At 39.6% G+C, this 25,266-nt stretch overlaps 1 protein-coding gene across 9 annotated transcripts in view; it reads right to left on the minus strand.

The window, feature by feature from the left end:
- The window catches only part of LOC126162377 (epsin-2), a 169,338-nt gene extending 159,789 nt beyond the window's left edge, over positions 1–9,549 (minus strand). For 6 of the 9 annotated variants that reach the window (XM_049918843.1, XM_049918840.1, XM_049918842.1 and 3 more), the window contains exon 1: positions 9,427–9,549. The gene's annotated coding sequence lies outside the window, so the exon portion shown is untranslated. Of the gene's footprint in view, positions 1–8,636; positions 8,705–9,222; positions 9,364–9,426 lie in introns of those variants that run through there. The other 3 variants (XM_049918838.1, XM_049918836.1, XM_049918837.1) reach the window with 3 other exon arrangements.
- Positions 9,550–25,266: the final 15,717 nt, after the last annotated feature.

Here is a 25,266-nt window from a genome sequence, read left to right on the forward strand (position 1 = left end):
ATTTTACTTCAGTATAAAGTAACATATGCAGAAGATAACGTTCAGCCATCTTAAGCAAAATCGAGAAAAAAAAATTTGATCTTTAACACTTTCCATTTTGTTTGGGAACTGATGTAATGTGTCACATTCATGGAATACCACATCTAATATGCTTAAGACCTCTGTATGGAACATTTCATGAAATAAGGGCAACTACAATGTCTTTACTTAAACGTTTTTGTCTTTTCAGGAAATGAGATATGGTCTATGTGGTATACAATAGATTCAGCTTACTCTTATCTGTTTGCTTCAGTATTAGTTATCACATTCAATTTAACCTTGCAAGACCACCTCCACAGCCAAGTTCAATGCTCTTATGAGCATCCAGTTAGAACACATGGGATGCACTCTAAGCTTGCTTGTGCTTGGAAAGTGACATTTTATGACTTCATATTTTTATTAGTGCTGACACAAGAAGTCATGCCTTACACTTGTTAAATTGCATACAGAAATTTTTTTAAGGAAATTTTTAAAAAATTAAAAGTATTTTACATACACTGTCATGCATTTTATTATTATTTTTTTTTTACAAGTAATGCTTTCAAAACCAAGTTTAAAGATACTCATCAATTTAACAAACTTAAAATTTTAAAAATAAATGAATTTTCAAGTGAAAATTTCATAACAGTATGCCAAAATGATCAGTTCTCATGACAACAAAACCTTTGCCTTTTTCATTGCAGAATCACTCAACAAAGAACCATTTTTTTATTTTTAGATGGAAGAAGTGTAGAAAGATGAAGACAGAGGAGGCAGTAATTTTGTTCATTAAGTTGTGGATTTGTGTACACAGAGAAAGATGTTTGTCAAAATGAACAGTGATAGGTACAGGGAAAACTTAATATTTAATTTTATTTTCAAGTCAGTACATTAGTTTGCTATACTTTCACTCAGGTTAAAAGTCTAGGGTTTAACACCCCATCAGTGAGAAAGTCGTCAGAAGATGTGTAACAAAAATTACGATAGAACACAGATGCGGAATGATATCAGCCATTTAGTTTTCAAAGGAACCATACTGGTATTCACACAGATTGATTTACAGAAATCCCTGAATATTTTAGATTGCCAGACAGAGACTTGAACCCCACTATTCCCAAACGTGAATTCAATGCCACAAATATTGGACCATCAATCATTGAAATTTAATGCAACTATGCAGGTAGCTTCCATCCAATTTTAAAGACACCTTTATGTTCACTTGACAAGCTACACTGAAGCATTTCCAATACTGCCAGCCCCAACATCTTCAAGTCTTCAATCTTATTTGTTGTAGTAACAATTATCTACTTTTGTCTTCACACATTCACTTCTCTGTTCACTTCTGGTAGATTTGCGGTTTCTTTCTTATGCACACACAGTCTTCACAGAATTCCACCATTTCAGAACTTACACAGCAGTATTTTGCATATGCTTGCTGGTCAAGGAAACAGTTGCACCAGTCCCATCATTTGTGGCAGTCTCTCCTCACTTTAATTTTACATCCACTGTCAAAGGGAAAATCTCAACACCAAGAAGGCCTTGTTTGACATAAACAAAAGTTGGTAGACATGTTTCTACATCTGAAAGATGATACCTATTCAAATTTTGTGCCAACTGCATACGAGAAGCATTAGTAGCAGCACTTTGAGAATGCAAATCAGGTTTGCTTTAAATGTATACTGTAACAGTTGTGAGTGTTAGCTACCTTTGAAATTGGATGTGGCACATAGCAAGTTGATGATAGTCAAGAATGCCTTTAAGATGACAACAACATTATCAACAGCTCACTTACTTTCAATGAGATTGTGTGAAAGGGATGTTCCTTCTGCAATACTGCAGAAAAACTTGGCAGGAGGGTAACCACTGTACATGAATGCTGGAAGCAGTGGTCACGAGAATGTATCACTGCAAGTAGACCAGGCTCCAGACAGCCACATAACACTACTGAGAGGCACAACCTTCATGTTTGGCATGGGCTCTGGCACGTTGTAATGCATCTGAAGCAGCAATCTGAGCAGCAGCTGGCATTATAGTGACACAACAAACTGTTACAAACCAGTTCCTTCAAGGATAGTTCCGAGCCAGATGCCCTGTAGCATTCCGCCGACCCCAAACTACCATCATTTGAGAATTCAGGGGTGGGGATATCAAGCGAGAGTTCATTAGAAAGCACAGTCGAGGTCTACTGTATTTTCTGATGAAAGCTGGTTCTGCCTCAGTACCAGTGATGGCCTTGTGTTGGTTGAGAGGAGGCCAGGTGAGGGCCTTCAACCAACCTGTCTGTGTGCTACACACACTGGACCTACACCTGGGGTTACAGGTGGGACTGCAATTTCATTTGACAGCAGGAGCACTCTCATGTCTATCCCACGCACCCTGACTGCAAATTTGTCCATCAGACTGGTGATTTGACCTATTGTGCTGCGATCCATGAACAGCATGCCAGTGGGGTGATTTCCAACTGTATAATGCTCTACTACATACCGCTGCCGTAAGCCAACGTGCTCTACAGTGTGTCGACGTGTTGCCTTTGCTTGCTCTATCACCAGATCTCTCTCCAATGGAGTACATATGTGAAATCATCAGACGACAACACCAGTGTCATCTACAACCACCATTTACCATCGCTGTAGTGACCAACCAAGTGCAATAGGCATGGAACTCAATCACACAAACTGACATCAAGCACCTGCACAACACAATGTAGGCATGTTTGAAGCTTGCATCCAACATTCTGGCAATTACATTGGTTAGGAATGTACCAGACTTTCACATTTGCAATGGATTAACACATGTTTACATGAACCTGTGATGTTAATCAATTAAATGTTACCAAGTAGAATGTACAACCATGCTATGAGTAAATGTGCATGGCATGTAATTTTTGTTTCTCACTCCTTACAAAGATTAAGTATCTGCACCTATTACGCACTTGAGAATAAGCAACACTCAAAACTGCCTATGAATGCCCAAAGAAGTATAATTTAAAAATAACAGCTTGATGGAAATGATGTTCTCCATATGGTGGTTACCAAGAAGTCACATGATAGCTGCTGTGTTGTACAGAGTACACTGAACACCACAGTAGATGGAACAGTCTTGAGTCACATGATTGTGATATCATCAGACCTTGCAGGGTCCTACTGTCATCGGGAATCCAGTGCAGAATGGGCAAGATGTGTGATACAATCACATTTTGAGATGGGTGCCCAATGTGTGAGGTGCTATATCCGAGATCATGGAGGCACAAAAAAAATGTATCATACGTGGCTGAATTTTGCAAAAACTGCCACAACAATAGTCAGTCACTGTGGGCAGCTACATGTTGGTGACAGGAGTAATGTAATGGTCATATACTATGGATTTTAATAACAGACAGACTGACCACACTAAATAAATCACTCATTAATTACCTGTAAAGCTGAACAAAAACTCTTAAGCATCCTTACAATCAAGCAGCAGCACCCTGCTATGAGGTATGGAAGTCATTCTCTACACTAGAGTACATATCCTTAAGATGTGTATCCACTAGCAACTAATTTCTGTAAGTAACTTCTGCAAGCACTAGCTGAGGAGGTTTACATTACAAGAAAAACTTGCACAAGGTTACTTCTGCAGGTTAATTAAAGGAACTCGCTGCAAGTACTTCCAGAAGTGCTTCCACTAGTGTTGCATCAGGAGATATGCAAGTGAGCGTTTATAGTCTTGTGATTAAAAACAGAGCACCAACCACCGTTGATGAACAACTACTACTACTATTTTTATTACTGCTATTACTGTTGTTGTTGTTGAAGAAAAATCATTACAAAAAACAAAATTAAGAAAAAAAAAAAAACAAATGCTTATGTGAAGAAACGAAGAGGCATACATAATCAAGTTATCAAAAGACATTATTGTATGAAATGAAATCAGAGGACATCATTCACATTGAAGCCTTTCTCAAAAAGTTGTGTATTATTTTCGAACATCTCATCTACTGTACAATCATATATTCAAAAGCAGGATACAAAAATGTAGCAAGCTGTACCACCAACATATAGCCTTTTAATCACTCTTCTATTTTTGCAAACAGTATTCATTACTTTTATTACGAATGCAAGACATTTATTTTTATGAAAAAAAAAGCTAAAATCTAAGGATGTCTGTACTTCCATTTTACTCCCCCTTCTGGTGAAACAATGTAATCTGCAAATTAATTTAACACTTCCTTTGCTCTGGTGATCAGTTATATACATTTAAGGGTTCCTATGGCACTTTTGTTCTGGGCCATCTGTCTTCGCATCATTCCCCTTTTCGACACTAACATTTTCATACCGGTAATGAACACACACAACTTCTGCAAGTTTGAGAAAAATTTACAGCAACTAGCATGCACTTGCAAAAAGATGTAGGAAACTTCTTCCACTAACTTGCAGAAGCTACTCTGCAAGTTGACAAACCTTGCAGAAGTCAAGTTGCTGGGGATGTTCCCACATGACAACTTGCACAAGTAGTTTCTGCAAACGACTTGCTGAAGATGACTTTATAGACACATGCCTTTACAACAGCAGTGCATAAATACTTCAGGAGATTACAACAGGCACAATATCCTTTAAGCTTGGGAAATAGTTTGCTGCATTTCATGGAACATGATATGTTAGTACAGGTACCTGGCTGGGTACAAATACATTGAAAACTAGATAATTTAATACATCATGCCAACAGTGTGCCATAGATGCGCAGGTGATACAGATATACAGAAGTGAGGGACTATTGCATGGGATGAAATGAGGCTGGCGATAAGCCTACCACATGTCTCACTGGTGAACAATACAGATACCTACCATTTACTCGTGCAACAGTTTGCTTACAACATCCGAAAGGCAATCTGGATGTGTACCTCCAGCAACAAATTCACTACTATCAAACCTGAATTAATTCCGAATATAAGGTCTGATATCACAAAGATGAATATCTATATACGTCACACATTACATTAGCTTCTTAAAAGGTGAAATTTACAAATAGTATTTCCAATATATTTTGGATAATGGGCAGCATCGGTCATAAACACTGAAATCCTTTATTTTACAGATCTATTTCGGTCACTGTGTAACCACCTCCAATGCAAATTATTTGAACCTTGTGGAGGCATAACATAATAGCACAACATTTTCTATGAGGTGTAACATGTACTGTTATGATACTTCCAACAGATATCTTCATGTACTATGTTGGATCAGCAACTGCTACCATTACAAGATATGCTCTTCTGCAAATTTTAAAAATTATCGTAAGCACAAAATGTGAAGTTATCTTTTGGAAGTATTCATCACAGTGTTTGTTATACCTCATAGAAAATGTTGTGCTATTATGTTATGAGCCCACAAAGTTCGAATAATTTTCACTGAAGATGGTCACACAGTGACCAAAATCTATCTGTAAAATAAAGGATTTCAATATTTATGACTGATGCTGCCATTTATCCAAACTATACTGACAATAATACAGTTGTAGTGCACACAGTTACCAATGGAATTGGACAAAAACAAATACTTTAGATATTAAAGGGTCTTCAGAAAGAAAAAGAAAACTGACGAGACAGCAAGAACTAGTAAAGATCCAGAAGTAGTTGTACACTGTAAAAACTACTGTAAAACACTGAGAAAAGATGTAAGGAAATCAAGAAATATGTATGTTAGAGAAGAAACTAACAACTCCAGCAATAAAATCAATATGGAATGTTATTAGAAGGGAGACAGGAAAAGTAACCACTGGGGTAGGTAGTATTACTATTAAAGAGAATGAGAACATCCTAACCAACAGTACACAAGTAGCTAATGTATTTAACAACCATTTCGTAAGTGTAGGAGAAAAAAATTGGTGAGAATAGTTCAAAAGAAAAAGCCAGGCGGTACATGGAAGAGTCAGTTTTGAAAAAATTTAGTCAGATTAAATTTCACCTAACAACCTCTTGTGAAACAAGTAAAATTATTAAATCTTTGAAAAATAAATGTTGTTTTTCAGAAGATGACATCTCTAATAAGATATTAAAACAATGTGGAACAACTACAGCTTATGTTCTGAGTCACATATGTAATGCATCACTAACTCAAGGTATTTTCCCAGACAGGATAAAATATGCCACTCGCAGGCCTCTCTAAAAAAAGGGTTCAAAAATGGTTCAAATGGCTCTGAGCACTATGGGAATTAACTGCTGAGGTCATCAGTCCCCTAGAACTTAGAACTACTTAACCTAACCAACCTAAGGACATCACACACACCCATGCCCGAGGCAGGATTCGAACTTGCGACCGTAGCGGTCACACGGTTCCAGACTGTAGCGCCTAAAACCGCTCGGCCACCCCAGCCGGCTACAAAAAGGGGGACTCCACATGTCAATAATTATCGGCCAGTATCCTTCCTTACAGCATTTTCAAAAATCTCTAGAAAGTAATGTACTCAAGAGAGGTTAGGCATCTCAACGGTAAAGGGATACTTAGTAAATCACAGTTCGGATTTAAAAAATGCTGTTCCACTGAGACAGCAATATACAATTTCACTGTCCACATAACAGAGTCTTTAAATAGTAATATGTCACGAATAGGAATTTTCTGTGACTTGTCCAAAGCATTTGATTGTGTGAACCATGACATTATGCTACAGAAATTACAATTATGTGGTATAAATGGAATAGCATATGAATGGTTTAAGTCATACCTACAGAACAGGAAACAAAAAGTTTATATGGGTCAAGTGATTTAAATAAGTTTGCCACTTCATCTAACTGGGGTGAAATTACATTGGGTGTTCCACAGTGTTCAATAATGGGGCCCCTTCTGTTCTTGATATATGTGAACGACCTCCCTTCTTATCTGAAACAAGAAGCTGAACGACACTGTTTGCTGATGACACAAGCGTCATTATTAATCCAGTAAAAGAAACTCCAACTGAAAATGATGCAAATAAATTCTTTGGAAAAGTCATTAATTTGTTTTCTGCAAATGGACTTGCTTTAAACTTTGAGAAAACACATTACATCCAATTTTCTGCTGCAAAAAGTACAGTTCCTTCAATAAATATAACACATCAACAGTCAGTAGACAGAGAAGAGCATACTAAGTTTTTGGGTGCATATATAGATGACAATCTTAATTGGAAAATTCATATTTTGGATCTTCTAAAACGACTGGGTTCAGCAACTTTTGCAATCGGAATAATTGCCAATTTTGAGGATATAGAAATTAGTAAGCTAACACACTTTTCATACTTTCACTCGTTGTCATATGGAATGACATTTTGGGGTAACTCAACACTTAGACAAAAAGTATTCACTGCTTAAAAGAAAGTGGTTAGAATAATGTGTGGGGTTCATAGTCTCACATCTTGTAGGCATCGTTTTAAAAGATCGGGAATTCTTAGAACAGCCTCACAGTACATTTACTCACTAATGAAATTTGTTCTCAACGACATGGACCAGTTTAAAAACAACAGTGACATTCAAGATTATAATACCAGAAAAAAGAAAGAGAAACACTATCCTTTACTCAAACTATCTTTTGCAAAGAAAGTGGTAAAACATGCTCTATAAAAATTTTTGACAAATTACCAGATGAAATAAAATAGCAGTAATAGTTTCAAAAATAAATTGAAATCATACCTCCTTGGCAACTCCTCCTATACCATAAGTGAATTCTTGGATAGAAATAAATAAATCCATAAATATAGTATATGCATGTTGTGCCATTTAAGGGAATGGGATAAAATAATATATATAAAAACAAAGATGATGTGACTTACCAAATGAAAGTGCTGGCAGGTCGACAGACACACAAACGAACACAAATATACACACAAAATTCAAGCTTTCGCAACAAACTGTTGCCTCATCAGGAGAGAGGGAAGGAGAGGGAAAGACAAAAGGATGTGGGTTTTAAGGGAGAGGGTAAGGAGTCATTCCAGTCCCGGGTGTGGAAAGACTTACCTTAGGGGGAAAAAAGGACGGGTATACACTCGCACGCACACACACACACACACACACATATCCATCCACACATATACAGACACAAGCAGACATTTTTTATATATATATATATATATATATATATATTTCATATGTTCATTTCTTGTGCACTTGACACGTTCCACATCATAACGGCTACCACACCGCACGATTGATCAATGGAACACGCAACCAACTAACTAGCATTTCGCCCAACAAACTGTGGAATAAGTACAAGGCACAATATGCAGTCATGAATATCTGGAAAACAACAGCGGCAGTAATCTCGTCAGTCAGTGTGACTGACAATCTAATACAGGTAAAAGATTTTAGAAATGAGGAAGTAGTAACTACAACATTATTTCAGCAACCCAATCGTCAATTGCAAACAGGTATTTGGATTTATAGTTAACAAGTTTGAGGTGAATATAAACATAGTCCAAGGAAGCAAATTCACATACGTCTTAACTAAAACTACAGGCCTTGAAGCAAGGTCATTTGACAGCACATTTAACATCATCATCATTTTCGTAAATTTATCTGAGAATTGTTTCAGTTCCACCAGAGAGTAAGTTTATGACAAATACATGAAAAACGGGAAAATTTGTTGTATTTTGAGAATAATAAGCACACTCACCCTCGCCATCCTTCTTTAACACCATATTAATTCATTCCACCTTGCGAATTCTTCCCATTCGTGACAACTTGCATGTTGCTATGATTATTAATAAATACGTCATATTCCTTAACCCCCCCCCCCCCCCCCCCCCAAAATCAGAAACCTGTTACAGCCAATTATTAACTTGTACTGACAAAAAGTGACGACCTAGATATTCACTATGCCATGTCTACATCATTGTTCCATGGACATTATTCATTATCTCTTCCGAACAAACTCAAATTCTGTACAGAAATCTAAAGGAGCGCCTGTAAAACGTACTGTCAGACTGTCAAGCCGCTTTCACTGACATTTCTGAAAACAATGCAAGATATGAAGGATAGTAGTAAAGTAAATATGCCACAACAAAGGAAAGCACTTGCAGCAGGGCACCTAGTAACATGACAGTAGAGACCAAACATTTATCTAAAAATCATGAACATGGATTTTGACAGTGACAGTGTACAATCCGAGCAGAAGTATGTCATCCACTGCTATTCAAATTAAAAAAAAAACATGGCATATCTATTTAGCAATAGAAGACACGCCAACGAATGTCACTTACGTTTTTGGAATGGAATACTCATACAAAAGACACTTTTTACAAAAATTTTCTATCACTCTTCTCTATGACAAATACACAGTGACTAATAACGCAGCAAATATCAAGATGGTGGAACTTCCTGCTCTATTTAACGAGTTCATGCTAATAAGAGGTTCTTCACATTAATTAATGATTTTAAATAGCCTGTACATTAATGGCACTTACACAAAAATTTCATAAATGAAGTTAGCTACTGCTATAACACTCCTATTGTGAGTGTTCTTACATCTTTTTTTGCGCACAGTTGTCACATCATTCGCTCTAAGATAACATAGCAAAGACCTTCTTACAACCAAATTGTTTAGAAACGCGCGCTGTTATTACAGAGAGACAACTTCCTATAACAAAAATCAATTAAGAGAAATAAGCATTTACACTTGTGCTATTGTATGTAATTCCCCCGGAAATTTACTGGTTCAGGAGTTTATGAAAGGGATAACTTTCGGGTGTATATCAGCTTTTGCTGATAGTCTTTACACATACCGGAATTATCTCCACACAAATAGGCATGGAATATAAGTTCTGTAGTTAATATATTCTTGTTTGCGTTTCTTCCACTAACTGAAATATATATTGATTACCGGTAATTTTTCAAGCGTTATTGCTCTTTGTGCAGTAGTGATCTGACGCTTGTAAGACTGGAAGATAGATAGACAGATTCATAAACTGGACGCACTGTACAAAGACGGTTAGTAACCATGATCTGATTCACCAAACATGCCGCGCTATCCAGTGGCTACCTCTAAAAGTGAGGTTTTTTAAAATTTTATTTGATCAACTGGTACTGTTGTCAAAAATTTTCTACCTGCATATCTACATTACTACAAGTGTCTCGTATAACTTTACGATACAGATTCATCGCTTTCGATTGGAAGGGAATTCCGTTGTGCGTGTTGTTTGAGATGTAATACCTGTCAGATTCTGTGCAAACTTGCGGCTGGGTTATCTATTCTTTTAACCACAACATCCCATATGTCTCTCGCACTGCGGGAAAAAAGCACACACATGCGGCAAAGGTGATCCACAAAAAAACTGGACCAATAAGTTCGATATCCATCTGTTGTAGAAACCTATAGTATATCCAGACCACAGATTTAACGAAGTACGTCATATACATCAGTAATGTGAATCCCAATTCGCGCTTTGATCATATGACGCCTTGAGAGCCATGCATCAACGCAATCAGATGAAGGCAGTATTTCTTGACTTCCGAGAAGCATTTTAATAAAGGCTTACTAACGAAAGAACGATCATATGGAGTCTAAGCGAAATTTGTATCTGGACTGAGGATTTCTTGACAGGAAAGATGCATAATTTTAAATTGAGTAAAAGTTTAATGACAATATGCACACAAAGAAAAGAATGAATAAATGAATGAATATGTAGAAGTAACTTCAGATGTACCCTGGGAATGGTGTTGGGACCTTTGCTGTCCATAAAGTGTATTAATGACATTGCAGACAATGTTAAGACTAATCTTAGGTTTTTCACAGATGGTACAGTTGTCTATCATGAAGCACTGTCTGAAAAAGGCTGCAAAATATTCTGTATGGTCTTAATAAGATTTTGGGCAGTACAAAAATTGGCAACTTGCTTTAGAAGTTCAAATAACATTTAGGCAATTCATAAAAGGTAAAAAAGAAGTATGTGAAATGGAATGACCATGTAGGGTCAATCATAGCAAAGCAACTGGCAAAGTCATTGGTACTGTAAAAATGCAGTGGGTGTAGAAAGAAAAATGCACACAAAAGACTCTTATGAGTCAACCAGAATGTTACACAAGTTTTGGGGTATCATCCATTTGCCAAAAGGAGAACAAATTTTATTTTCGTAATTTGGTTGTGTCTGGCAGGCATTTTAAACTTCATAAAATGTCCAGCATTTTATGAATCTGATATCTGAAAAACTTCATTTAATTTTTTATGAGTTACATTAAATTTCTTTCCTTTTACAGATATAAACTTCTGATTGCTTTAAAATTGGCAAGTAATTTCAGTTCATATTTGAGCCAGAACTCCTTGAAGCATAAGAAACTGCTTCCAAGCAGTACATTATTAACGAGATAGATCTGGTTCGCTGTCAGGCATTTGATGTAAGACTGTGGTGTGAGTAGGAAGAAAAAACGTTATTGCCTTGTTTCTTTCCACTGACTATGAGTTTCTGTATGTTATGTAAGGGTTTATAGATGGTGCGCAGCGGTATAGTATGTAACACGCGCTCGCCAGCCGACCTGTCTGGAATGTTTACAGGTTGCTTGGTCAGTAGACGCGCGTCCGGCCGCACTGCGACACAGACTACACCACTGGCCGCTGTCCACAGCGCGTCGTATTAACTAGCGCGGCCATGGGCGCGAATATGTCTCTTTTCAGCTCATTATGGAGTCTTTCGATGCGACCGTAATTAGGGTGTCAGACACTGTGATGATGGGTGCGCGTAGCGTGTGTCTTTTATAATCCGCCTCTGTTAATAGAACTGTTTAAACTTACTTCTCGGTGTTCGCGTATTGCCGTACCTCAAGGACCCATTGTTTACAAATCCTGACAAAATATTCGTGTAATTATCTCCGGTGCAACAACACAAATAACCTCCTTATAGAAGTAGTGTCAGAAGTGGGATAATCATGGAAAATCTACAGTCCTGAAGAGGTGCAGCACAACGTAAACTTCGAACAGCAGCAGCATGAACATCTTCCGGCTAAGCGGGGACATCCAACGCTGGAATTCAGGTTGGTCTACTCCAGTTTGACTAGAATACGAAAGGCAGTGATGGATTTTTTATTTTACATTTGAGTGACTCATTGGCGTTAAATTAGAATAAATGTCGTAATCCAGAGTAACATTGTCGGTCAACAAACTGTTATTAATGAACTGCAAGAAGAGATTCGGCAGTTAAAAGCAGAAAGAAGCGAGTGTAACATTCCGAAAGACTTGTCAAATGATAGTTCATACAGTAGAGGTACAGCTACAATCAAGCATTTTTCGTTATTGCCATCAGTACCAGTGTATTGGAGGGCAGCGTGGAGGGTAAAAGTCGTAGAGGGAGACCAAGAGTTGAATACACTAAGCAGATTCGGAAGGATGTAGTCTGCAGTAGTTACTGGGAGATGAAGAAGCTTGCACAGGATAGAGTAGCATGGAAAGCTGCATCAAACCAGTCTCAGGACTGAAGACCACAAAAGCAACAACAACCAGTGTTTAGCGGGAAACCCGAAGATAATGTGAAGGTGTTTTTTCGTAAACTTGAAGGTGCCGCCCTGTTAGGATCTTGGGCAGATTCCGATAAGCTAGTAGTTGCCAAATTAAGAATTCAGGGAGCAGCACAAGATTTCATTAGTGTGGAGTTTTTTTTATTATTATTTTTTTATTTGGCCTTTGAGTGTGTACTCAATTTAGCCATCGGCAACACATAGTGACAATGTACACATAATTGAATAAACAAATACAGAAATGCATATTTACAAGAATAAAAAGCTTAACTGTTACACTTTTGTGCATAATGTTTCAAAAATTGAATTGAATTGAATTGGAAAATAATTAAAAGTGTCTTGGCTTAAAATTCACACCACTTTTGAAATATCTTCATCAGCAAGACATATTTATAATTTATGTACACCATTAAAACCTACAGATTATAACCAGTACTCTTGATGAAGTTAACTATCACTTTATATAGACGAACGTCTTTAGTGCACAAAAGAGAAGAAGCTGATTGAGGAAGATGGTAGCCCATACTCAGCAATGCCTTCAGAAAGACCAACCGGTCATGGTCAAATTTTGGGCACATAAATAAGATGTGGTTGACATCAGCTTCTGACTCAGGATCACACCCACATGCTGGTGAACTGTAAACGTTGATCCGATGTAGATGTTGTGGGAAAGAGGGATGATTGAAACGGAGTCTTATGATGGTAGAAATCGTGGGTTGCAAACATAAGATTACAATGAATTTAGAACGATTGTTGTTCAGAGATTTAAATGTAAAAACGCGATCAGATTTTACAGAGAGCAGCTTTACAGTTTGCGAATGCGACGAGACGGATCTATCGAGCAGTTTGCCGACAGAATTCGAAACATCACGTACGAGTTAGTAGAAGATGAAAATGAGAATCGCATTCAGTTGTTCGAAGCCGACCAGAGAGCCTTGGACACATTCATTCATAGGTTGCACGGAGAGGAAGTAAGCAAAGCTGTTAGATTGGCGCGATGAAAAATGTTTCAGGAAGCAGTAGGATCAGCTGTTGGTTTCGTTGAAGCACTAAGACGACCGAATGAAATGTAGAAACAAGAACTCAGAGTTTCAACACAACAGTACAACGCTACAGATGCAATAAACTGGGTCACAAGAGTAAGGATTGTAGAGAGAATCGAATCTGCTATCATTGTGGGATGCAGGGTCGTGTTTCGAGAGATTGTTGCAACAAGAAGAAAGGTAATGTGAACAACAGACAATCTGCCAGATCTTTAAAACTGCAACCTAGTATGGGGACGTAAGGGCCACCATTCCGTCCGCCCCCTGCCAGAGACAGTGATTCCTGTTAGTTCCAGCGAAAATCGGACCGAAAATGACTTCGCGATAGGTGCTGCATATCGTGGGAAAAACATCAAACTACTTATTGACACAGGAGCACAGACCTCATTAATGTGGTGTTGCATAGATAAGCGGGATAAATTGAAACCGCCGTTATTAAAAGTGGGAGGGTTAAACAGAGGGAAGCTATATAACTCTAGAGAAGTTGACATAGAATTAATTTTTGGCCAAAGCCAAGATGAAGGTGAAAATAAAGATAAAGATAAATACACAGCAAGGGTGCAATTAGTTTCAAATAACGAAACGAGTTATAATTTTGTACTTGGATTCGATTTCTTGTCCGCTAATGAGGCAGAGATATTTGTCGCAGAAAGAAAGATCAGACTAGGCCGTAGTAACTGCAACCTAGGAAATCGGTCTTCAGATCGTACTCAAAGGAGCAGCAATACTGACGTCATGGGAATGGACCCCCCCAAACGATGCATAAGTTCAAACCGTCCGAGTCGATGTTCAAATTGGTCAGCCTCAGCAAATTCCCAAGGTAGCAGGAAAGACAATCTACGTTGAAGTTAAGTCACCCCGATGCAAGGAAAGAACTTTGTTATTAATTGAGCGATCCGAGAAAAGTGAGTTACTTCATACAACGCGCTGTTATGTTGCTAGAAGTGTAGCTGTCGCTACAATGGTGAGACAGAATGTCGCAAAAGTCCCGGTTACAATAACGAATATGAGCAATGAGGATGTTGTTTTGCCGCAAGGAACGAAAGTTACTGAAGTGTCGAGCGTAAGTAAAAGTGACGTAATACAGATTCCAGATGAGGTAACAAACGCTGCAGTTATAGACACAGATTTTTGAAACAGAGACGAAGTTAATAATGAACTGAAGCGCAAGATTTGGGAAGAAGATAGGACCTTTGACAGATGATGAACAAAAGATTTTAGCGCCTGTTTTGTTGGAGTATGCAGATTTATTCAGAGAACGTGCAGATTTACCTGTTACCCACTTAGTATCGTATTCATGCAGGCAACACAGCCCCAATCACACAGACAGTCAAAGAGAGTTGGTGGAAGACATGGTTAAAGAACAATTAGAAGCCGGATTATAAAACCAAGAGATCCTTCAGACCCACAGTGGTGTTCGCCTGTTGTAATTGTAAAGAAGAACTCAATTTCTGGAGAACTACAGTTCCGTTTTTGTGTTGATCACCGATCTTTGAATGCTGTGACCACACCTGACATTTACCCCTTACCAAATTTAATGGAAACCTTGAGTTACTTGGGCAGATGTCGAATTTTTTCAGTATGAGCTTTAACAAGTGCTTATCACCAGTTAACAGTGCATCCAGATGATCAAGCAAAAACTTCATTTGTAACAGCAACAGGAGTATACAAGTATCTTCGTATACTGTTTGGACTTTGTAATGCTCCAGCTACATTTCAGTGCCTGATGGATTCAGTTTTACAAAGGCTCACCCCAACACAAGCTCTTGTTTACCTTGATGATGTAATAATTTTTGGTGAAAACATGAAGCAGCATACTGAGAGACTACAAGCTGTTTTTGAGCATATAAGAAGCGCAAACCTGTCTTTATCAATAGATAAATGTGATTTTACACAAAGTAAAGTCAACTATCTTGGTCATGTTATTACCAGTGAAGGTGTTCGACCTGATCCAAAATTAATTGAAGATGTAAAGAATTTTCCTGAACCACAGAATTTGAAAGAACTACAATCATTCTTGGGATTTTCAAATTTCTAGACGATTTATAGCTGGTTATGCAAATATAGCACAACCAATGACACAGTTACTGAAGAAAGGAGCCACATTTAATTGGTCCACATAGTGCTAAAAGGCAATGGAAGAACTTAAAACTGCTCTAACCACAGCCCCAGTGTTAGCCTATCCGGATTTCAGTGAATCTTTTATTTTTTCAACAGATGCATCCAATTTTGCCATAGGCGCAATCTTGTCTCAAGAAGTTGATGGTAATGAACATCTAATCTCATTTGCTTCCAGACAATTAATCAAAGCAGAATGTAGTTATACTACTACTGAGAAGGAGCTTTGTGCTTTGGTTTTTGGTATAACACATAAAAGATATTTCTTAACAGGAAGAGAATTTACAGTTGTTACAGATCATGCCACACTTAAATGGTTATTGAGGTTAAAGGCTCCAAGTTCCAGATTAACGAGATGGGCATTAAGACTGAGTGAGTACCAATTTAAGGTTATTCACCGACCTGGTGAACAACATGTGAATGCTGATGCAATGAGTCGAAAAGTCAGTGTTTGTGATACAATAAGTCGAGAAGAAGAGTTAATAGGCAACTCAAGAAGAAGATCCACAATGCAAACTATGGAAAAATGATCAACGTTTTGTCGAAATAGATGGATTATTTTACAAAATCACTAGTAAAGGAAACCGCCTAGTTATTCCAGAAAGCATGAAAGAGCAAATCATGAGAGAGCAACATGATTATTTATTATCAGTACATTGTGGTAAAAAAGATACAAACATTAGAATAGCTGAAATGTTTTGGTGGCCGAGCTGCAAAGCTGACGTTTTCGAGTTTGTTTGACAATGTGATTTCTGTAACAAACGGAATAATGTAGGAAAAAGTAAAGCACTATTGCAAGAATGGCCAGAGACAAGTGAACCATTTGAACAAGTAGGACTAGATGTTGTAGGACCATTGCCTAAGACCAGAGATGGAAACAAATACATATAGACAATGTTAGATCATTTCTCTAGGTACCTTCTCATGATACCAATAGCTGATCAGAGCTCTGAGACTATAGATAAAGTTTTTCTAAAAGAATAGATTCTTAAGTTTGGATCACCATTAAGTATAATTAGTGATCAAGGAACGAATTTCATGAGTAAATTACTTAAACAGTCTTGTAAGCTCATGCAAATAACTCAGTTAAGGACTACACCAGCACAACCGGAAGAAAATGGAAGAGTCGAGCAAGTCCACAGAACAATTATTAAAATCAAAATATCCACGGGTGTACTGCCAGTCTATAGTGTCCAACGGGCACAATATTTCGGCGATCAAACATGTCGCCATCATCAGGTGAACTGACGGACTGAACTCCTGTGAACGTGCCGGCACGGAGATCCGTACGCTATGGCTGCTCAGAGGGAACTGGGTTCGGTCGCGGCGGCGGCCGATTTAAATACCCTCCGACCGCGGCGCGCTCCCTCCGCTGTCCGCGCCCCACGCCACGGTCGCGTGGTGGAACAGACTGCAACGGCGTCTGAGATGACGTCGGAGTGATGGCTCTGTCCGCTGTGGTCGTCACAACTATACGTTTGCTCGATTTACTCTTGATCAACCCAATCGCTGGTTCCCAAACCTTGCTAAGATTATAGCCACAGTCACGGTTTATGAGGTCGTCATTGGTGCGAATTTCGATGGCCTCTCTAACAACGCTGTCCCAGTATCTCGACGTCTGTACCAGAATCCTCGTGCGTTCATACCCCATAGCGTGATTTTTCGACAAACAATGACTTGCTCTGATACTTTAGTCGAGTGTGCCTCTGGTGTTCACAGCATTGATCCTCGACGGTACACATCGTCTGACCAATATACGACTTGCCACATTGACACGGAATCTGCTACACGCCGGCCTTCCTCAAACCGAGGTCATCTTTGGCGCTCCCCACCAGTGCACGAGTTTTATTCGGAGGACAAAACACAGTTCCGACCCGGTGTTTCCTTAAAATGCGGGCGATTTTCCCCGAGAGTGCGCCTGTATATGGAATAAACGCAGTGCCTACCTCCTCCCTCTTGAATTCATCCATCTCCACAGGTTGTGCTGTGGTGGTTGGGCGGAGAGCACGTTGAATCTGCCACTCTGAGTATCCATTTTTTCGAAATACGGTTGTCAGATGTTCCAATTCCTGGGTAGACTCTCTGCGTCAGAGATAGTGTGCGCCCTATGTACTAGAGTTTTAAGTACCTCATTCATCTGTGAAGGGTGGTGGCAGCTGTCTGCATGCAAATACAGATCAGTGTGCGTTGTCTTTCAATACACCCCATGACCTAGGATGCCGTCAGCCCTTCTCTTGACCAAGACGTCAAGGAAAGGTAATTTACCCTCTGTTTCAGTCTCCATAGTGAATTTGATGTTGGGGTGTATGGAGTTTAGATGTGTAAGAAAGTCAAGGTGTTTATCCATACCATGTGCCAGATGACGAACGCGTCGTCCACGTAACGGAAAAAGCAAGTAGGTTTCCATTCGGATGACGACAGGGCTTCCTCCTCGAAGTTCTCCATGTACAAATTCTACACCACCGGTGAGAGTGGGCTACCCTTGGCGACTCCCTCCGTTTGTTCGTAGTATTCTCCATTAAAAAGAACATACGTGGAAGTCAAGACATGCCTAAGAAGTTCAGTGGTCTTCTCGTCAAACTTCTGACTAATCAATTCTAGTGACTCTCGCAGGGGTACCCTCGTAAACAAGGAAACGACGTTAAAACTCACCATGATATCTGACTCATCCAACCAGAAGCTATCAAGGCGTTTAACAAAATCCACGGAATTACGGATGTGATGAGGGCATTTACCCACATAAGGACTTAATATTCCCGTCAGGTATTTGGCCAACAAATATGTAGGTGCCCAGATGTTGCAGACAATGGGGCGTAATGGTACCCCCTCTTTGTGAACCTTTGGGAGTCAATGTAGTCTAAGCGGTACTGGACCTTGGGGTAACAATTTCTTAGCGTCACCCTCCAGTAAATCTGCGTCCTTGAGAAGCGACCTCGTCTTGTTCTCCACCTTCTTTGTAGGGTCAATGCTGATCTTCCGGTAGGAAGATGTGGACGACATGTTCGTCATCTGGCCACATGGTATGGATAAACTCCTTGACTTCCTTACACATCTAAACTCCATACACCCCAACATCAAATTCACTATGGAGACTGAAACAGAGGGTAAATTACCTTTCCTTGACGTCTTGGTCAAGAGAAGGGCTAACAGCACCCTAGGTCATGGGGTGTATCAGAAGACAACGCACACTGATCTGTATTTGCACACAGAGACAGCTGCCACCACCCTTCACAGAGGAATGGGGTACTTAAAACTCTAGTACATAGGGCGCGTACTATCTCTGACACAGAGAGTCTACCCAGGAATTGGAACATCTGACAACTGTATTTCGAAAAAATGGATACTCAGAGTGGCAGATTCAACGTGCTCTCCGCCCAACCACTACAGCACAACCTGTGGAGATGGATGAATTCACGAGGGAGGAGGTAGGCACTGCGTTTATTCCATATACAGGCGCACTCTCGGGGAAAATCGCCCGCATTTTAAGGAAACACCGGGTCGGAACTGTGTTTTGTCCTCCGAATAAAACTCGTGCACTGGTGGGGAGCGCCAAAGATGACCTCGGTTTGAGGAAGGCCGGCGTGTAGCAGATTCCGTGTCAATGTGGCAAGTCGTATATTGGTCAGACGATGTGTACCGTCGAGGATCGATGCCGTGAACACCAGAGGCACACTCGACTGACGTATCCGAGCAAGTCGGCGGTCGCTGAACATTGTTTGTCGGAAAATCACGCTATGGGGTATGAACGCACGAGGATTCTGGTACAGACGTCGAATACTGGGACAGCGTTGTTAGAGAGGCCATCGAAATTCGCACCAATGATGACCTCATAAACCGTGACTGTGGCTATAATCTTAGCAAGGCTTGGGAACCAGCGATTGGGTTGATCAAGAGTAAATCGAGCAAACGTATAGTTGTGACGACCACGGCGGACAGAGCCATCACTCCGACACCATCTCAGACGCCGTTGCAATCTGTTCCACCGCGCGACTGTGGCGCGGGGCGTGGACAGCGGAGGGAGCGCGCCGCGGGCGGAGGGTATTTAAATCGGCCGCCGCCGCGACCGAACCCAGTTCCCTCTGAGCAGCCATAGCGTACGGGTCTCCGTGCCGGCACGTTCACAGGGGCTCAGTCCGTCAGTTCACCTGATGATGGCGACATGTATGATCGCCGAAATATTGTGCCTATTGGACACTGTAGACCGGCAGTACACCCGTGGATATTTTGATTATCAAATACCCCAGGAGAAACTCAAGAATCAATTATTAAAATGGTTAGCCCTAATGTGAGCAGCAAACACTACAATTGGGATGTCTGTTTACCGTACTTGGTAAGTTGTTATAATGCCAAAATGCACAGCTCAACTGGCCTATGATGAATGCATTCACCCTTGGACTTTGCACAAACGACTGCTGGAATCAGCAATGAACATGTAAGGGATCTAGCACGCAAACTAAAGGAAGCATGGAGGGGAGTGAAACAGCCAAATCTTCAATCCTTTCTTCAGCAAGCAACACAACACGATCGCCAAGCAGCGGTGCCATACTATCGAGTTGGACATCTTGTGTATCTGAGCAAAGTGGTGTTAAAGAAGAGACAAGTCAAAAAGTTTAAGAAAGGACCATATCCAATCTCGGAGGTGTTGTCGTCAGTCACTCTTAAGCTCCAACTGCCCTTTCATTCGATTGTCATCCATGTCAATCGTGTAAAGCCATTTCTGGGTAGATTTCCTGTAGTGTAGCAAGACTATGAGGACTGACTGAAGGGCAGACCTGCTGTTCTCAAACCTAGGAAGCGAGTATCACGAGCTCGCAATCCAGACTTCGAGACTGAGGCATCGCCACGTTCCAAGCGATCCTGTTCCAGACACTCCTACAATCTGCGTAAATGAGTGTAGTGTGTGAGAGTGCAATGCGTGTGTTTATTTCAGCCATGTGCTTATTTGAATGTGTTGTGAAAATTTAGTATTGAAGCCATTGCACAAGTGCACAGTGAAACTAAACCTTTTATTCCACAGGTTACCACAAAAAACTCATTTATTTTATGTTCATTGTTAACCATGTTCAGATAAGATTTACTTTCATTCCAATTGATCCATAGTGAGGTGGTCCTCCAGGATGTGGAACATGTCAGAAAAACAATAATACATGACAAATATTTACAACTGAAACAAATAAGCTAATGTACCTTCCACAGGTCCCAAGTGGAATAATCGTAATTTTTTTTAATGAACACTATATGAAAGAACCATTTTAACAACACTTATTTACACACACACTTATATATATATATATATATATATATATATATATATATGTATGTATGTATGTATGTATGTATGTATGTATACAAATAAGTTGGTCCTAGTGAGAAATTCATCAATGTAGTAGAAGGATTTGGCTAATAAATCCTTTAGGCTTCTCTTAAACTGAATTTTATTGGTTGTTAAGCTTTTTATGGCTGCTGGCAATTTATTGAAAATCTGTTCCTGAATAATGCACACCTTTTTGTACAAGAGTGAGTGACTTTAAATCTTTGTGAAGATTATTCATATTCCTAGTATTGATTCCATGAATTGAGCTGTTGGTTTGAAAAAGTGATATATTTTTAATGATAAATTTCATTAAGGAATAAATATATTGGGAAGCAGTAGTTAGTATCCATAGTTTCCTATGCTTCTGCAGGATGTTCTTGAGTTCACACCACATATAACTCTTACTGCACGTTTCTGTGCCCAGAAAACTTTAGCTTGGCTTGATGAATTACCCCAAAAAATAATCCCATATGACATTATGGAATGAAAGTAAGCATAGTATGCCAGCTTTTTCATTTTTATATCCACTATGTCTGACACAGTTCGCATTGCAAAGAGAGATTTGTTAAGATGCTTCATCAGTTCTGTAGTGTGCTCCTCCCAGTTGAATTATTATCAAACTCTAATCCCAAGAATTTAACACTGTCCACATCTTGTATCTGCTTGTCATCGTATGACGGGCATATACTCGTGGGGCACCCCTTACATGTTCTGAACTGCATGTAGTGTGTTTTTTTCCAAAGTTTAGAGACAAAGAATTGGCTAGGAACCAGTGATTAATGTCCACAAATATTTTATTAGCTGATCTTTCTAAGACTACACTTGATTTGCTGTTTATTGCAATGTTTGTATCATCAGCAAACAAAACAAACTTGGCATCTGATAATGTTACTGATGAAAGGTCATTGATATATACAAGAAAAAGTAAGGGCACTATGAAAGGTCTCCTTTCATGTTAATTTCTTAAATCTGTTGTCATTTACGGCATAAATTCCTCTTCTAAATTTACTGTGGCGTTTCTGACTATCTGGGAGGAGACTGAGTAGTGGAACGTGTTATTTTTACACATAAACAAGAACTTTTATATACTGTATATGATAAGATACTGTCAACCCCCTTCCCTTCTGTGTGAGAGGATGAATGAGCAAATGTATTTCTAGTTGCATGCCTCAGGGTAGCAGGCAAGCCTGTCTGCTGGAGAACAGTAGGACCAACGTCGGAACAGGTAGCTACGCTTTCGAAAAGCAAAGAGGTTTCTATCCTTAGTATGGTCCTGTCTGTCTCTTGTCATGTTGGTATAGGAAGCTGCCCCTCTGGCCACTTCCGTTTGTATTTGTGAGCCACCCTCAGATAGGGACCAGGTCAGTCTGTCCATGGCGAGCGTCTGAAGTGGTAAGATCTCCGGCTAAGCGCGTGTCTGCTAAGTCCGTAGGACAATGGATTTCTTAAGTTCAGCCTAACTGAAAATTTAATCACCTTTATTTCAGGTTTAGCTCTAAAATATCTAATGTTATCTTAAATTGCAATGCAGTGTAATTCGCGTGTGAAGTTCAGAATATCTTCCGGTAGTTGCTTTGGTACTACTTTGTGAGTAAAGTGGAACCACGTGTTGATCAGTAACTCTAACTAAAATCATCACTCTTAAATGCGAGTGTGTGTGAGATTATAACATCTAGTCTTCACAATATTTTTCAATATAGCAACTTTTCTTTATGTTCAACCCACGTGGGGTGTACTTTGTGAGACCACTACCACGTGCTTATATAATTGTTTGACCCATCAGGTTAATAATAAGACGTTAGTAACCAGTTCGAGGTTTTTCTTTTGTAAATTTCTTTTCGATCTAATTTATTTTAATTATCAAAACTATTGTGGAGTTACACGCGTTGTGTAAACCAAGTTGACCACGTGAAGCATGTGGTGTAATCATCAAAGTAGCCCTCAGCTATTCTTTTTGGGAAGATTTCACAGAGAGTTAGTATGAATTTAGTATACCAGTGTGTGGTAATTACGTGACGGACAGGATTGTGCTACGAACGTAATTTCTTTGGGTGAAAATTGAATCGGTTGGTTGTGGTTGATTTCCTCTTGCATATGTTTCAACATTCTTTGTGTATTATTGTATGAATGGAGTGTTGTATGCAGTCTCCCAATCTTGGCTCCATATTTGATGTGGTCCGTAAGATTACAAACCCACATTCTCACAGTCCTAAATAAGGCACCAGGTTAGTTATGACTCACGTTTAATATACTGAAATTTTAATGATCAATGTTAAAATAAATTTCCAAATATAAACTGATTTATTTCTTTTTATTTAAATGCTCTTTTATATATATATATCACCGGTTATCGTATGCCTATTAAAAGATTATAAGTCATGTTAGACTGGTTGGGAATTTGGTAAGCTAAACTGGATACCTGGTGAAACAGTTGCTCAGTAATGCAAGATTAACTTCCCCAGACAGCTCACAGCTTTTAACCCGCTTTTATTGTCTATCACCACCGCTTACACCACAAAATAAAACCACAACGTTACACATGGCGACCCTATTCTGCGATTCCGCTAGACTCTGGAATCTCTGAAACGTTAGATTGCGAGCGCTGTATAATCTTAATTTTTTTTCCCTACAGCGCTGAAACAACTTCTGCGTTGTTTCTGAGCAGACTTTCAAAATATTCACGGCGTTGTTGATCGGCGTTGTGTTGTTTGTCTTGTTTTGTTTTCTATAGTTGTTTGTTTTATATGTATGTGTTTTTTTCTCGCTTGTAAATTGCATTTACTTCGATCAAAGATATAAATTTGTTTTGCGTGTGAAAAAGTGCGTACTAGGTTGGGTACCTTTCGTGTGACTGTCGTAATTTTTGGGGGATGCGTTTGTTCTGATTAGTGTGTTGCGTACCGGGTATAAATTGAACTAATGCAGACACGTAACCAAGCTAAAAGTAGGCGGTCCAACAACTTAAGCAACATGGACCAAGGGGGTAATTTGATTTCGAATATTAACGTGTCAGACGGTTCCGAAAATGCATTGGGGAATACTTCAGAGGAAATGCAAAACAGGACGATCGGGCTCATATCAGAGCCAGAAATTAATTTGCCTCCAACTAACCAAATCGATTTGGCAGAACTCATGAAAGCCTTATTGCAACAAAATAAAGAAAACGCAGAGAAATCAGAAAAATCGTTCCGAGAACAAAAAGAATCATCCGAAAAATCGACTTGTGAGCTAGGCGAACAAATGACGCAGAAATCTGAAAAATCGATCCGCGAGCTAGGCGAACAAATGATGCAGAAATCTGAAAAATCGATCCGCGAGCTAGGCGATCAAATGACGCAGAAATCAGAAAAATCGTTCCGAGAACAAAAAGAATCATCCGAAAAATCGATCCGCGAGCTAGGCGAACAAATGACGCAAAAATCAGAAAAATCGATCCGAGAGCTAGGCGAACAAATAGACGAAAAACTAATCCAGCAGACAAATAAAGTTGACAAGTCGATGCAGAGAGTGTCCGATGATATCTCACAAAGAATAAACAATCTGGCAAGTGAAATAAAAAGTGATATTATGAAAGAATTAGGCCGTACATTTGAACAAATCGATGACCATCAGCAAGCCTTAGAACAGGGCAAGCGGAGTCGAGATGCGGAATCTAAAGAGAGGGAAGAACAGCTACTTAGGAATTTCCAAGCGCTGAGAGAAGAATGCCAAAGAGAACACCAGCAGGTACTCTCGAGGGTCCAAGAGGCGGAAACGCATTGTCCCACGTCCGTTAGCAACACAGTAGCGGACAACAGTCAAGCGATTCACGCACTGGAACAGCAAGTAGAACAATTGAAGCAGACTGGGGCGGAGGACAACAGACAAATACATGATAAGATTGCGGCATTAGCGGACATCGTAGGCACGATTAAGGTTACGGAAAGCGAGAACAATATTACACCGGTAGCGGTCGCAGAGACCGAAGAAGTGCGTTCGCTTCTTAGATTTCAGAAGGGACAGTTCGAAGTGAACAGGCGGCACAAAGCTGTAACAGGCGAATTACAAAAACGCGTGGCGCATCTGGAAAACCGCATGGCGCGTGATTCCGAACACGCCAATAGCACTAAAAATAGCCGTACGGACAGTGCAGAGAGGGACTCCGGCCACGAGGGAGACTTTGACGACAGGGAAGAATATATTTTGAGGGGCAGACATGAGAAAAATAGAAACATTTAAGGGCCTCGCCGGGAGGAAATGCGGGGATTTGATTTCAAACATTTCCTTACAGTGAGAAAGTTTGAGATATTTCGAAATTCGCAAAAAGGAATACATCCACGAGCATG

The sequence above is a fragment of the Schistocerca cancellata genome, chromosome 2 (assembly GCF_023864275.1).
Source record: "Schistocerca cancellata isolate TAMUIC-IGC-003103 chromosome 2, iqSchCanc2.1, whole genome shotgun sequence".
Classification (NCBI taxonomy): domain Eukaryota; kingdom Metazoa; phylum Arthropoda; class Insecta; order Orthoptera; family Acrididae; genus Schistocerca; species Schistocerca cancellata.